Source organism: Pteropus alecto, unplaced genomic scaffold (genome assembly GCF_000325575.1).
Source record: "Pteropus alecto unplaced genomic scaffold, ASM32557v1 scaffold146, whole genome shotgun sequence".
Taxonomy (NCBI): Eukaryota; Metazoa; Chordata; class Mammalia; order Chiroptera; family Pteropodidae; genus Pteropus; species Pteropus alecto.
This window is the reverse complement of record NW_006442107.1, coordinates 28,514,034-28,527,165: the sequence shown is the minus strand read 5'-3', so window position 1 is coordinate 28,527,165 and position 13,132 is coordinate 28,514,034. Positions and strand designations below refer to the sequence as shown.

Here is a 13,132-nt window from a genome sequence, read left to right as displayed (position 1 = left end):
TTTATCAGTGATACCTCTGGAATTGAATCATTCGGAAAGTCTGGAAAATAGCAAATAGTGTTCTGTTTATATAATTGAGAAGATTTTTTGTTGTTTTTTTTTTAGATTACATGGGACTTTAAAATCAACCTGAAAGACCAATAGGGAGAAAAAAAAACTGTTTGTTTGATGTTCTTGTAATGAAATTGAATGGACTCAATAGTTAAAATCACAGTGTTTGAGAAGGTTTGGATATGGTAGAAAAGCAGTCGATGATTGTGTGATTAAGCTTTTCCAAGAAAATATAATAAAGCATCTGGTTAGCTTGCTCTAAATAGTGTCCAGAATGTCCTATTCAGTTATGTAATAAATAGTTCAGGACATTACTGATTATGTTGTATTATTAATTGTTAGAAATAATAATTTAAGACTTTGAATAATTATTTTATAGATTCTTATATAATAATTTCTTCAAATCTCTGTTTTAGAAAGGAGAAATTATTTGCCTTAGGAATCACAGCTTTTCATGGAATTGCTGCAAACTGAGTCCCATAGTCCTGACACTCCTATGTAAGCCATTGCCAAAGTTGGTTTGACATCAGGTGGAATGTTCAGGTGGGTAGAGTGGTCAGAGGCAATATAAAATAGTCCACTTCCCATATATCTTTCTTGGCCTTCCCATTTGACAGCTGTCTCAGGGAAGTCTACAGCATTTTTTATAGTCATGGAGAACTATGTGTCTGTGAGAATGCAGACTGGACTGTGAAAATGATGGACCAGTGTACCTGACAACTCTTCATTGAAGGATAAACCATATTTCCTACCCCTTTCTTCATGATTAGTGAGAAGTAGATGAGTTGACCAACATGGCCCAGTACAATATTTATAAACCAAAAGAGAGACAGAATTCTGAGATGTTATTTACCATAAGTAGTACTTTTCCTGTCAGCTGCATGTTTGCCCAACCCATGATATATGTATTAATACTTTAATTTTACGATCACAAGGTCTTTATGGATTCCTCTTAAACATTCAGAAACTTTAAGAACTCTTCCTTTCTTCATCTCCAAATACCATGGCTAGTTTTTCTTTCTGTGGAACTTATCAAAGGGACATCTTTTTTTCTTGTGCTGCATGCAATGAGTAGTAATTTAGCTGCCATGTTTCTGTAGCCCTTCTATTGTAATTTTATTAATTAGGTTTGGATACCACAATTATGCTGAAGGATAGCCTTAGACTGCAGTTCTGCTCTCCACTCCCAACTCTACCAAGCCAAAAAAGCTTCTGTACACTCTAAAATCTCTTTGTTATGAATTTACCCTTAATTTATTCTAGAATGATGAGAACAACCTTTAGATAGAAACTTTGCAAGAATTTTGGAAAAACTACAAGTAAAAAGACTTAATTTCCAATTTTTCCCACCAGTTACCAATTCAGTTGGGTTGTCAGAGTACCATAATCTTCTGTGGTCCAAAATGTCATACTGAAAGTCAAGAGATCTTAGATTTGTTTCTAGCTTAAACATTGATCCTGAATGATCTTACACATATATTTTACCTTCCTTTTAGTAAATGTGTCTGGTCTTGGACCTTTTGTGAATTAACTTGGATTTTTGCTGATATCATGTTCTATTCTCCTACCTCTCTGTGCTAACGTTACCTTTTAAGGATCAGCTTATCTTTGTAAGGACTCAGCCATTTCTGTTGTTTCTATCTGTCATGACTTTCTATTTGCTGGAGACTTTCTTCTCCACTCATTTGACTAGCATAAGGATATTGTAAGTAGTATAATCATATTTTCACATGTGAAATCAGCAATTGCAGGAGATACACAATTGCCTCTAGTGAAATAGAATGCTATTATAGAACTTAGTGGTGGCCTTGGGGAAAATATTATGTAGCTTACAAAGGAAGAAAGAGTTCCATTAAAAATAATGTTTACTCAAACTCAAAATGCTTTAAAAACTCAGTCTTGCTGTGGACTATTGTATTCAGTGATTTCTTTTGATGTGAATCTATTTTATAGAGTCTTGAACCATATCAAATGAATTTTCTAGATTTTTTTCCACTGTGATCAGATGATTTAAATTAATTGAAACCCAATAAATTACATATGCAAACTTTTAAGTAATGTTATTTGCTTTGCCATACCTAAGATAGGTATCTTTAAAATCTCCTATTTCAGGTCTTATTTTCGGAGATTTTAATTTACTATTATGTCAGAAAAGAAATTAACAATAAAATGGGATGTTTTTATTAAGTTTACGAGGGTGACATTGGTTAATAACATTGAATAAGTTTCAAGTTTCCAATTCTATAATACATCATCTACATATTGCGTTATATGCTCCACCTAACATCTAGTCTCCGCTGCTACCATGACTTTGACCCCCTTTACCCTTTTCATCCTCCTCCCACCCCTTTCCCTCTGGTAACCAACCACCTTCTGTTATCTATGTCTATGAGTTTGTTTGTTTGTATTAAAATAGGATTTTAATATCTGTTTTCCTATTTTATAGTAAATATGTGATCCTCACACTTGTACTCAATTATGCTTCAGATAATTTTTTTTCTGAAAAACTATTATCAGTGTGATTGCTTAATGAGTACACTAGTTTGGCAGTACTAATTGTGCTCCTTGATATCAATTGTTTTTTTTTTTTTTTAATTTTTTAGGCAAGGCAACCCTTGGTTGACCTCACAGTTTGCAAGGGCGTTATCAGCTTACAATCTTTTTTTTTTTTTTTTTTACGCCTACAGTACCCGGTCTTCCTAGGGGGTCTGCCATCCAAGTACTAACCAGGCCTGACCCTGCTTAGCTTCCAAGATCAGACGGGATTAGGCTTGTCCAGGGTGCATGACCATAGACATCAATTGACATTTTTTTGTTTCATCAATGAATCAACTACATAAATGTTTCCTCATGTTTCCTTTACTGTCATTCCTCTGATCTGAGCTCTCCCTTTTGCTTACTTTTCCTCTGCCCTCTTTTACTCTTCTCTAACCCTCCATTTCTGCAGTAAAATTTGACCCCTGATTACATGAAGAGTGTTAATAGTCAACACCGTGATATGGCGGGAAGAAGAGATTAGTTTTTTTTTTCTTTTAGACATTTATTGTTTTAAAATGTATTATTTGGTGCTAATCTATTTTCTCAGCTATTAAACCACATCCTACTTTGTGAAGAGTGAATGTAGGTGGGTGCGTAGCTTTTGAATTATATTGAAGATGCATGGTAGCCCATGTTGGTGATAAGAATTTTCATCTTGTTTATATATTTGACTCAGATGATTTTTTCTAGTTTCTCTTCTGAAAGGACATAATTATTCTTAGAAATTTCAACTGATATTACAGTTCTGGGTCAAATAACTAAGAATACAAAAGTATCATTAGGCAAATCTTTGCCCTTAAAGTAGAACTAAAAGGTTACTGCTGTAAATATACAGAAAAATCAAGTGAAGCAAACTCATCTTATGGACATACTGTTATACTACCTTTTGCTATGTGGGAGAGAAGGTTATGTTAATCTGGAACAGCTCTCTGTAGAGGTTTTATCCTTTTTAGAGGTTGCCTTTGAAAAGTTTATTTGATATCTATCTATTTGGGTTTCTATGATTTAAAAATAAAAAATCGTTCAGCACCACATGTAACCACCTTTAGAGTAACGGCTTGCCACTGTGAGGTTGCACAATAGGCTTGTGGCAGGTCAGAGAAAAAGCCATTTTGTGGTTTTAAGCAGCTTATATATCTTAAAAGTATCTTTCAAGAAGAAAGGCATCTCTGTGTTTTTAGAACTATAAATGCATGGCTAAATAGAGAGAGAGACATACAAATAAGCTATATATTTATAATGTACATGTATATATTTATATATGTACAAATGTAAAGATATATAAATGTAAATATATACAAATATACACACATACATATATTACATTTAGACAACTGTATAATCAAAACAAATAGATATGGGGATGTTTAAAAATATGCAAGTATTTTATGTATTTGTGCACACAATTTAACAGGTTAATCTTGGGATGGCTCTTTTATGAGCTTTGTATTTTACAGAGAGATGTGATCATAGAAGTTGTCTCTGCAATCACGAGCAAATGAGTTTGTGCACAGCTGAGATTCCTATCACAATGACTGCACTTAAAGGCAGTACAAAGTCAGCTCAGAGACAAAGTGTTTAATAATGGTAGAGAGATCCACTATATCCATCTTTGCAATGGCTTTTATTTATTTGTTAATATGACTCCTCACTCTCACCCATGAGAGGGTTCACTTACAAAAAGCTACAGCTGTGTCCCTGTTCTGTGCATTATCTTGGCCAGGTGCTTCTAATTGCAGGCTTCCGTCTAGAAGCCCGACCCAGCTGTGCTGGGATTGATTCCTGCCACACAGGAAACTAAAGGGAAAGTCTGAACTAGGTCAGAAAACTGCCTCACTCATCAAGTCTTTCGGCCTCTGGCTTGTGCCCTTATTTCCTTCTTTGCTGCCACTTTGTCCCTTGGTCTCTGTGGTTCCAGGTTTTTGTGGCTCCAGTAACTCTGACCCTGTACAGGTTGTAGCTTTCATATGTGACCCAGCTCCAGGCTCTGACTTTGGGACAAATGCTTGGCCACAGACCAAGTCATAAACAGCAGTAAATCTCTGACCAAGAAATAAATTACTCCATACCTAGTCTCACTGTTTTGTCGACTTGTATCTAGTTTCTTCAGTGTCTCTGTTTTCCTTGTGATTTAAGTTCATGGTCATTATTATTAAAATTGTCAATTCTTTTTTTTTTTTTTTTTAGAGCCACATAGCTCAGGCTTCCTAGGATTATTATATTTCCTTGTAGACCTGCCTCCTTAATCTCCATTTCCAGCCCTATTTCTACACAGCTAGATACGGGGCCTGGGTCTTTTGCTAATATTGTCTAAGTCTCCTCAATCCATTGCAACACAATTTGAGACTAGCCTGTTCCTAATGACTGGAATGCTCCTTTCTTTAATGTAGCCAATTGCTCTGCATCTGTTATGATTCAGCTCAGATATCAATTTATGAAGCCTTCTCTGGCTTCCCCTTCCACCCCACAGCCCCTCTGCTAGGCTGGGCTAGATGCCCTTTCACTGTTCTCCTGATGACCTAAGCATATTTCAAATATATGCATTGAATTATATAATGATTATCTATTTAATTATCTGTCACCTCCTCTCACACACTTACTTGTTTTTGTGTCTCCTGGTGCCTAGTACAAGTATATGCTTTTAAAATGTTTCTTGAGTAAAGTGACAGTCTGAAAATTCAAGGTCATTATTTCAAAATGAGCAGGTGGTGTAAACCTGGACTCAGGCTCTGCCTGGGGTCAAAAGCTTTTTGGACCGTGTGAGCCAGAGTCCCTATTCTGTCATTGTTTGTAGATCTGGGGACCAAACCATTCCTCAATCACACCAAAATTCAAAATTCTAAGTTATTTATAGTTTATGAGATATAATTACTTTTAGAGACAGTATTCAAAGATTTTTTTCCAATAATATTACATGTTGGTAATATTCGTTTGGGGGACAAAATCATCCTACACATTGTCATCAGAAATCTGCCTTGTATATAGCATTCTGTTGGTATTTTTCACAAAATCTTTGTAAGAAGTTGTGCTTAGACTAAGGCACCAAGGGAGGGAGAGAGTGACCTTCACTTTTTTTATTCCCCGAGCAATGTCTAATGAGATTCTGTGGTCATTCTCAGAACTCTTAGGTCATAATCTGTTCAGCCAGTGACTCCACTTATTTCCTTCGTTATTAAAGAGGAGAAACAACATATCTAACTGCTTTTTCCACTGGGCACTTAGGATCATTTGGGAATATTAGGTTAGCATTACTTAAGATATCATTTTTGGTATGTTTCTGCCAGAATGTTTCTCTCCCAAATTATGAGTATATACTATTAAAATCTACCCATCTTTTCTTCAATTTCAGGGATTCTGAACTCGCTGTTTCTTTTACCTGGAATGTTCTCATGGTCAATTCCTTCTCACTCTCAGGTCTCAGATTTATCTCTTCAAGAAAGCCTTCCTTAATGGCTCTAACTAAAGTGCCCCAGTCTCCGCCCCATCTCACCATACCCGTTATAGACACATTCTAACGTCAACCTATTTACTTCTTTCATAACACTCACCATAACCTGAAATTGTCTTGTGTTTGTTCACTCACTGGCTGTCTGTATGCACTTTCTCCAGCCATTGCTATAAGAATGTGAGCATTGAGAATGGGGAGCATGTTTATCTTATTCTCTGCTGTATTCCCAGTTTCTACCAAAGTGCGCAGCCTATTATAGGCATTCAATACATATTTGTTGAATGAATAAATGAAAGAAAAACAAAGGGAGTTGGGGAATAGGGTAAGAGAAGGAGGGAAAAAGAAAGAGACTAAAAACGGGGAGAAGGCAGGCAGACGGGCAGACGTTATGAGACATTTGTTTGCATAACTGAGTACTTTGAATATGGAAGAAATGGAACCTGTAAAAATGGTGGCCAATTACTCTGCCATTTTTTTTTTTTTATCTCTTTTGTCGGGAGAAATCTTCAGACCTCCCTAGCTGCTTTGAGTACAGATCTCATTCTTACCTGTCTTCTTTGCTCAACTGACACTACAGATTTTAGAATTACCAGTTATCTCTCAGTGATTCACTTCGAGATTAAGCTGTGGACAATGGTTACGAAAAGTGAAGAGTGATGTGAACTTCTCCTTTTCATATTGGCATTCTGTCATGACATGGATTACATACAGAGCCTGTATTGTCTAGATTGTTTCCTTTGTGATGAAGGCTTTACCTTCAGCCTTTTCACCAGTCATTGATGCCATCTGATAACTTGTAGCAATTAATTGAGCACTCTGATATATTTAGTAGCAGCTCACTGCTCTTTTTAACAGTTGCTAACATAGTATGAACAACCAAAGGCTTAATTTTATGGGTGTTTTTCAAACAGTTGATGGTTTTTAAAGGTCTCTTAAAAATAGCGTTATAATTCATCTTCATTAGTTTTCGGTCAAGGTAAATATTCATTTTCAAGATAGTGATTGTGTTGAAGAGAATCCTTCAGTTAAACATGAACTGTAATTCAGAACATTTGCTTTTATTAATTCAGCAAGCCCCCTCTGCTGCCAAAAGATTTTTTTTGTCAGTAGCTTTTTTTTTTTTACCTGAAAGAGATACTTAAAATTCAGTCATTGTATCAAATAAAGAATAGGTGCATATGTCAAGTAATTTCACCAGTGAGGATATTTATATCCAAATGGTGTCTCATTTCACAGGAAATCTTATCAAAAGCACAAGTTTTATCATATTGTTATTGGATTAAAATATGAAAAGAGAAAATTTCCAGTTTAATAATGATCTAAGTCTTTGTGGGTAGATAAGCTACTCATCTAGACATAAAATAAACAGATTTTTTTAAGAGTACTTTTTCTAATGAAAAGAGTGAGGTTTAGAAGTTGGGAACCCTAGATTCTATTCTAGCTCTGACACTAATCACTGTGTACCCTTAGGCAATTATTCTCACTATATGTCCTTATTGATAAGAACATTCCAGCCACTTTCCAATGAGCACAAAATGCTATTATAATTTCAATATCATTGTGAAACAATAAAATGCTATTTAAATAGAAACCAATTTGAGAAGGTATGAGCTTTCCTCTGTCCTATAATGCACTGACTATTAATGGCTTGATCATTTAATACTGAAAAAAAGGTTATTGATATATAAAAAACATGTATGAAAGAAATAGAATTACCATCTATGTCAAGAAAAAAAAGATTATCCAAAAGGAGTCACTATTTGTATTTGCATTTATAGTGTATATAAAAGAAAAGAATAAAAGAGTGAGGATCGCTGCAGATTCTCTTCTCAACAGGCAATTATTTCTTCAAAACAGTCATTTAAAGGGAACTGTCCTAAGGACATAGAGGAAATAAAGAAATACTCATTCAAGAAAATGAGAAAATCTCCTAAATCTCCTTTAAGGCAAGCATCTGTAGCTTTTCAACTATGACTCCCCCTCCTACTCTATGTTCTGGATACTTTAATGCAGCAAGTGCAACCAAGAAAATTGGGCTCCCTCTTCCCCCCAGCTCCCAGTCTGAGGCCACACTTTCACCTTGAAAAGTACAGGCTGCCAACTCTCTCATTTCATCCAGCCCCATTTTGCAAAAGCTCAATTCCAGGCAAGTGTGACTAAGAGATCCAAGACTCCTTTCTTCCACTTAACTCCCATTTGTAGGACAGAAACTCTACCCCAGGTAAAGCAAACTGAGAATGCAAGTGCCCTGACTAGTATCTCACTCCAGCCCACTTGTAAGGCTGAGGTTCTACACAACAAAAGGCAAGCCAGATGATAGAGGCCCATTCTGCCACCCCATTTGCTGGTGAGGCAGGCATCACTCTGGGAAAAGGAAGCTATTTTCTTATGCCCCAGCTCTTGTGTGGTGCTTTGGAGGTTCTGCCAGGGGAAGGAATGGTCTCAAGAATGATGAACTCCATAGCACTGCCTGAGGGAGCTGACTTTATTTGGAACAGAGCATGGAGAATTCCATACCTAAGGACATTGTCAAAAGCAATGAAATCTTGGCAGAGAGCAATTAAGAAGGCACATATAGCTCCATGATACAAGCAGGAACAAGCAGAATGGCAGAACAATCAGAAGTTTAACAGAGAGAAACAGTGGAAAGAGGTAGCCAAGAAGAGCCCTCCTGAGATCATGGTGGTCAGGAGGCCTGGGTACAAGTGCTAAGTAAGCTGCACTCGTTTGGGAGCAATCAGAGCCAGATGTGGCAGACTTGAAAACATCCCATAAACTACACACAGATCAATAAACAGAGGGCAGAAGCCTCACTGATACTACGGGTTTCACCCAAAACTTGCTGAACAAAAATATATGTTGACCCAGATGCAACTCATAAGAAATAACTGGTTGACAGAGCAGAAGCACGACCTTTGACCAATAAGTGGCTTATGCTGTCCCAGGAGAAATCCCTCGGTAGCCAGGCTGAAGCAGAAAACAAGAAGCTATTGTATACATGTATTGTGGGTTGGGGGAAAGAGATTTCAAGTCATTAAATATATACATAAATGAGAAAACAATAAAAACAGTGGAGAAGAGGGCAGTCAGATAGAGAGATGCTGCGACCTATTATTCAGAATGTCAAGTTTTCACCAAAAATTAAAAGACTTGTAAAGAAACAGAAAAGTGTAACTCTGTGTTAGCTTGCTAGGCTAAACAACAGTAATTTATTTTCTTAAAATTCTGCAGGCCTGAAGTTCCAAGATCAAGGTATCAACAGTTAGTTTCTCTCAAGACCTCTCTCCTTAACCTGTAGATGGTCATCTCTCTTCACTGTCTTTATGTGATTTTCCCTCTATGTGTGTCTATCTATCCCAATGGCTTTTTATAAGGACACCAGTCATATTGGATGAGAGCACATCCATATGACCTCATTTTACTTTAATTACCTCTTTAAAGGCCCTCTCTCTAAATATAGTCACATTCTGAAGTACTAAGTGTTAGGAATTCAACACATGAATTTTAAGAAGAAAACAATTCAGCCCATAACACACCTAATAACCAGGGAATAGAAACTGTTTTTGAAGGTTCCCAGAAAACTGACTTAGCAGACAATTACTTTAAAGCAATCATTATAAATATATTCAATGAAATAAAGGAGATCATGTCTAAAGAATTACAGAAAAGGTATGATGACTATGTCTCAAAAAAATATCAGTAAAAGGAGAAATTATAAATAAGTTCCAAATGGAAATTCTTGACTTGAAAAGTACAATAACGTAAATGAAAGAATGACTGAAGAGACTCGGTAGGAGATTTGAAGTAACAGAAAAAGAATCACTGAAATTTAAGATATATCAATAGATATTATGTACATCATTCAGCATGTCAATTTATGTACATAGGAGTACGAGAAGGAAAGATGAAAGAGAAAGAGAAATAAAAAAAATTCAAGGAAATAATATCTGAAAACTTTTTAATTTTGATGAAAAGCATTAATTTACACATCTAAGGAGCTCAGTAAACTCTAAGTAAGAGAAACACATATATACATGCCTAGACAAATAATTGTCAAAATGTTGAAAGACAAAGAGAAAATCTTGATAACAATAAAAGATAAATGATTCATCACATACAAGGGAACCTCAGTAAGATTAACATTATAATTTTTAAAATTGTCAATCACGAATATTTATCTAGCAAAATTATCTTTGAAAAACTAGGGTCAGAATAAATACAGTCCCAGAAAAACAAAAGCTGTTTGTGACCTAACTTATAAGAAATACTAAAGAAAGTTCTTCAGGCTGAAAGCAGATTACATCAGAGAAAAATCTGAATCCATGGGGGAAAAAAAGAGTGCTAATAAAGGTACTTATGTAGGTAAATATAAAAGACAGTATAATTGATATTTGTTCCCTTTTCTTCTCTAAATAAAAAATGATTTACTTAGAGTTTACTGAGCTCCTCTGATTTAAGAGCAATTGAATTAAACAATATGCATATTGTGGATTTATAACATGTAAAAATTTAATACATTTGACAATTAAAGCATAGAGAAGTCAGATAAGAACAAAGCTTCAGTGAAGTAATAAAATGACATCAGTGGTAGTTCAAATCTACAGGAAAAATATGAAGAGAATCAGAAATGGTATAAAAGAAGGTTAATATAACAAACTATTTGAATATATACTTACTCTTCTTTCCTCTGTTTCTTTAAAATCAGAGATTATATAAAATAATAATTGTAACAATATATTGTTTCATTTGTAATACATATAACCCAAAATATATAAAATAATAGCACCAAAGAAAGATGAAGAGCATAGAGGTACATATAGTATTTTCTTTTATTTTACTGCAATTACTTTTGAAAAAATCTGAAGTAGAGTTTGATAAGTTAAAATGTACATTATAAACACTAGATCAGCAAAGATATAATACAAATGTACATATAGAAATAAAAATTATTAAAAGAAATAATATATACTTGAAAATATCCATTTAATACAAAGAAAGCTATAAAGGAAAAACAAGTAATAAAGCAAATATGAGACATAGAAAATGAAAAAATAGCAGCTAAACATCCAAATGTTAAAATTACATTTAATATAAACAATGCAGTCAAAAGGCAGAAATTATCAGATTGGATGAAAGAGATCCAACTATATGCTGTGTACGAGAGATACACTTTAGGTTCAAAGATACAAATAGGTTGAAGACAAATTATGGGAAAAGATATGCCTTGCAACCTTAAGAAAGCTGGAGTGGCTATATAGATCTAAGACTAAATAGACTTTCAAACAAAAAATGTTGCTGGAGATAATTATGGGTATTTTATAATGATTAAAAAGTCAGTCCACAGGAAGACTATAACAATTACCAACACATATGCACCTAACAACAGACTCTTAAAATTCTAACAAAACTGACAAAACAAAACTGACAGAATTAAAGGGAAAAATGAACAGTTCAACAGTAATAGTTGATGACTTCAGTACTCTACTTTCAATAATGGATAGAATAACTAAATAGAAGATAATTAAGAAAATCAAAGACTTTATCAACAGTATAAACCAACTAAACCTAACATATCTATCAAACACTCCTCCCAACAGCAACAGAATAAACATTTTCATGAAGTGCGCATGAAATATACTCAGAGATAGACCATATGGTAGGCCATAAAACAAGCTTTAGCAAATTTAGAGGACTTCAATTATGAAAACTATTTTCGCTGATCATAATGGAATTTAATTAGAAATCAACAACAGAAGGAAATTTGGGGAATTCACAAATATGTGGAAATTAAACAACACATCCTACATAGTTAATGGGTCAAGAAAAAAATAATATAAATTAGAAAAAAATTAAAATTAAATATACCAAAGTTTACAAGATACAGCTAAAGCAGTGTTCAGAGAAAAATGTATAGCTGTAAATGCCTATATTAAAAAAGAAGAAATATCTTAAATCTATAATGTAAACTTCTACCTTAAAACACTGAAAAGGGAAGAGTAAACTAAACTCCGAACAAATACAAGGAAATAATAAAAATTCTTAACTAAGCATGAAAAGAGAAAAAACTCAAATTGCCAAATTAAGAATGAAAAACTGAACATCACTACTGATTTTACAAAAATAAAAGGGCTATAAAGAAATATTATAAATAATGTATCCTAACAAATTAGACATCTTAGATCAGGGATCCTGATCTCCCAGGCCACAGATTGGTTCTGATTCACAGCCTGTTAGGAATCAGGCCGCACAGCAGGAAGTGAATGGCAGGCAAGTGAGCAAAGCTTCATCTGTATTTGCAGCCACTCCCCAACACTAATATCACCACCTCAACTCCACCTCAGATCATTAAGCATTAGATTCTCATAAGAACACCGGTCCCTGGTACCAAAAAGATTGAGGATTGCTGACTTAGACGAAATGGGAAAATTCCTGTAAAAATATAAACTACTGAACGTGACTAAAGAAAATATAGAAAATGAAATAAATCTATAAAGATTGAACTAATCATTTTAAAACTTCCTATAAAGAAAATCCTAGGCCCAGATAGCTTCACTGGTGAATTCTAACAAACATTTTATGAAAAAATTATATCAATCACTTATAAACTCCTCAAATGATAGAAGAGGAGGGAGTATTTTTTTAACTCATCCTATGAGGCCAACATTCTGCTGATACCAAACCAGGCAATGATATGACAGGAAAAGAAAACTGTGGTCTGATTATCCTGTATGAATATAGATGTAAAAATACTCAGCAAAACACTAACAAACCAAATCTAGCAACAAATAAAAAGGGTGACCTTGACTTATCCTGTATGAATATAGATGTAAAAATCCTCAGCAAAACACTAACAAACCAAATCCAGCAACAAATAAAAAGAGTGATACACTTAGATCTAGAGGGATTTTTTCTAGGAATGCAAGGTTGGTTTAACATCCAAAAATTAAATAATATGATACAGTATACAATAGACTAAAAAGCAAAAAAAAAAAATCACAACATTTCAATAGACAGAAAAATATTTGGCAAAATCCAACAGCCTTTTATTGTAACAGTCAACAAATTGGGAATAGAAAGAAGCTTCCTCCACCCGCT

The 13,132-nt window shown here is 34.5% G+C and overlaps 1 protein-coding gene and 1 pseudogene across 18 annotated transcripts in view; one reads left to right on the top strand and one right to left on the bottom strand.

The window, feature by feature from the left end:
• DLGAP1 (DLG associated protein 1) overlaps window positions 1-13,132 on the top strand; it is a 798,454-nt gene that overhangs the window by 297,736 nt on the left and 487,586 nt on the right. The gene's annotated exons all lie outside the window — the stretch shown is intronic.
• Window positions 2,730-2,847, bottom strand: LOC112469364 (annotated as a pseudogene).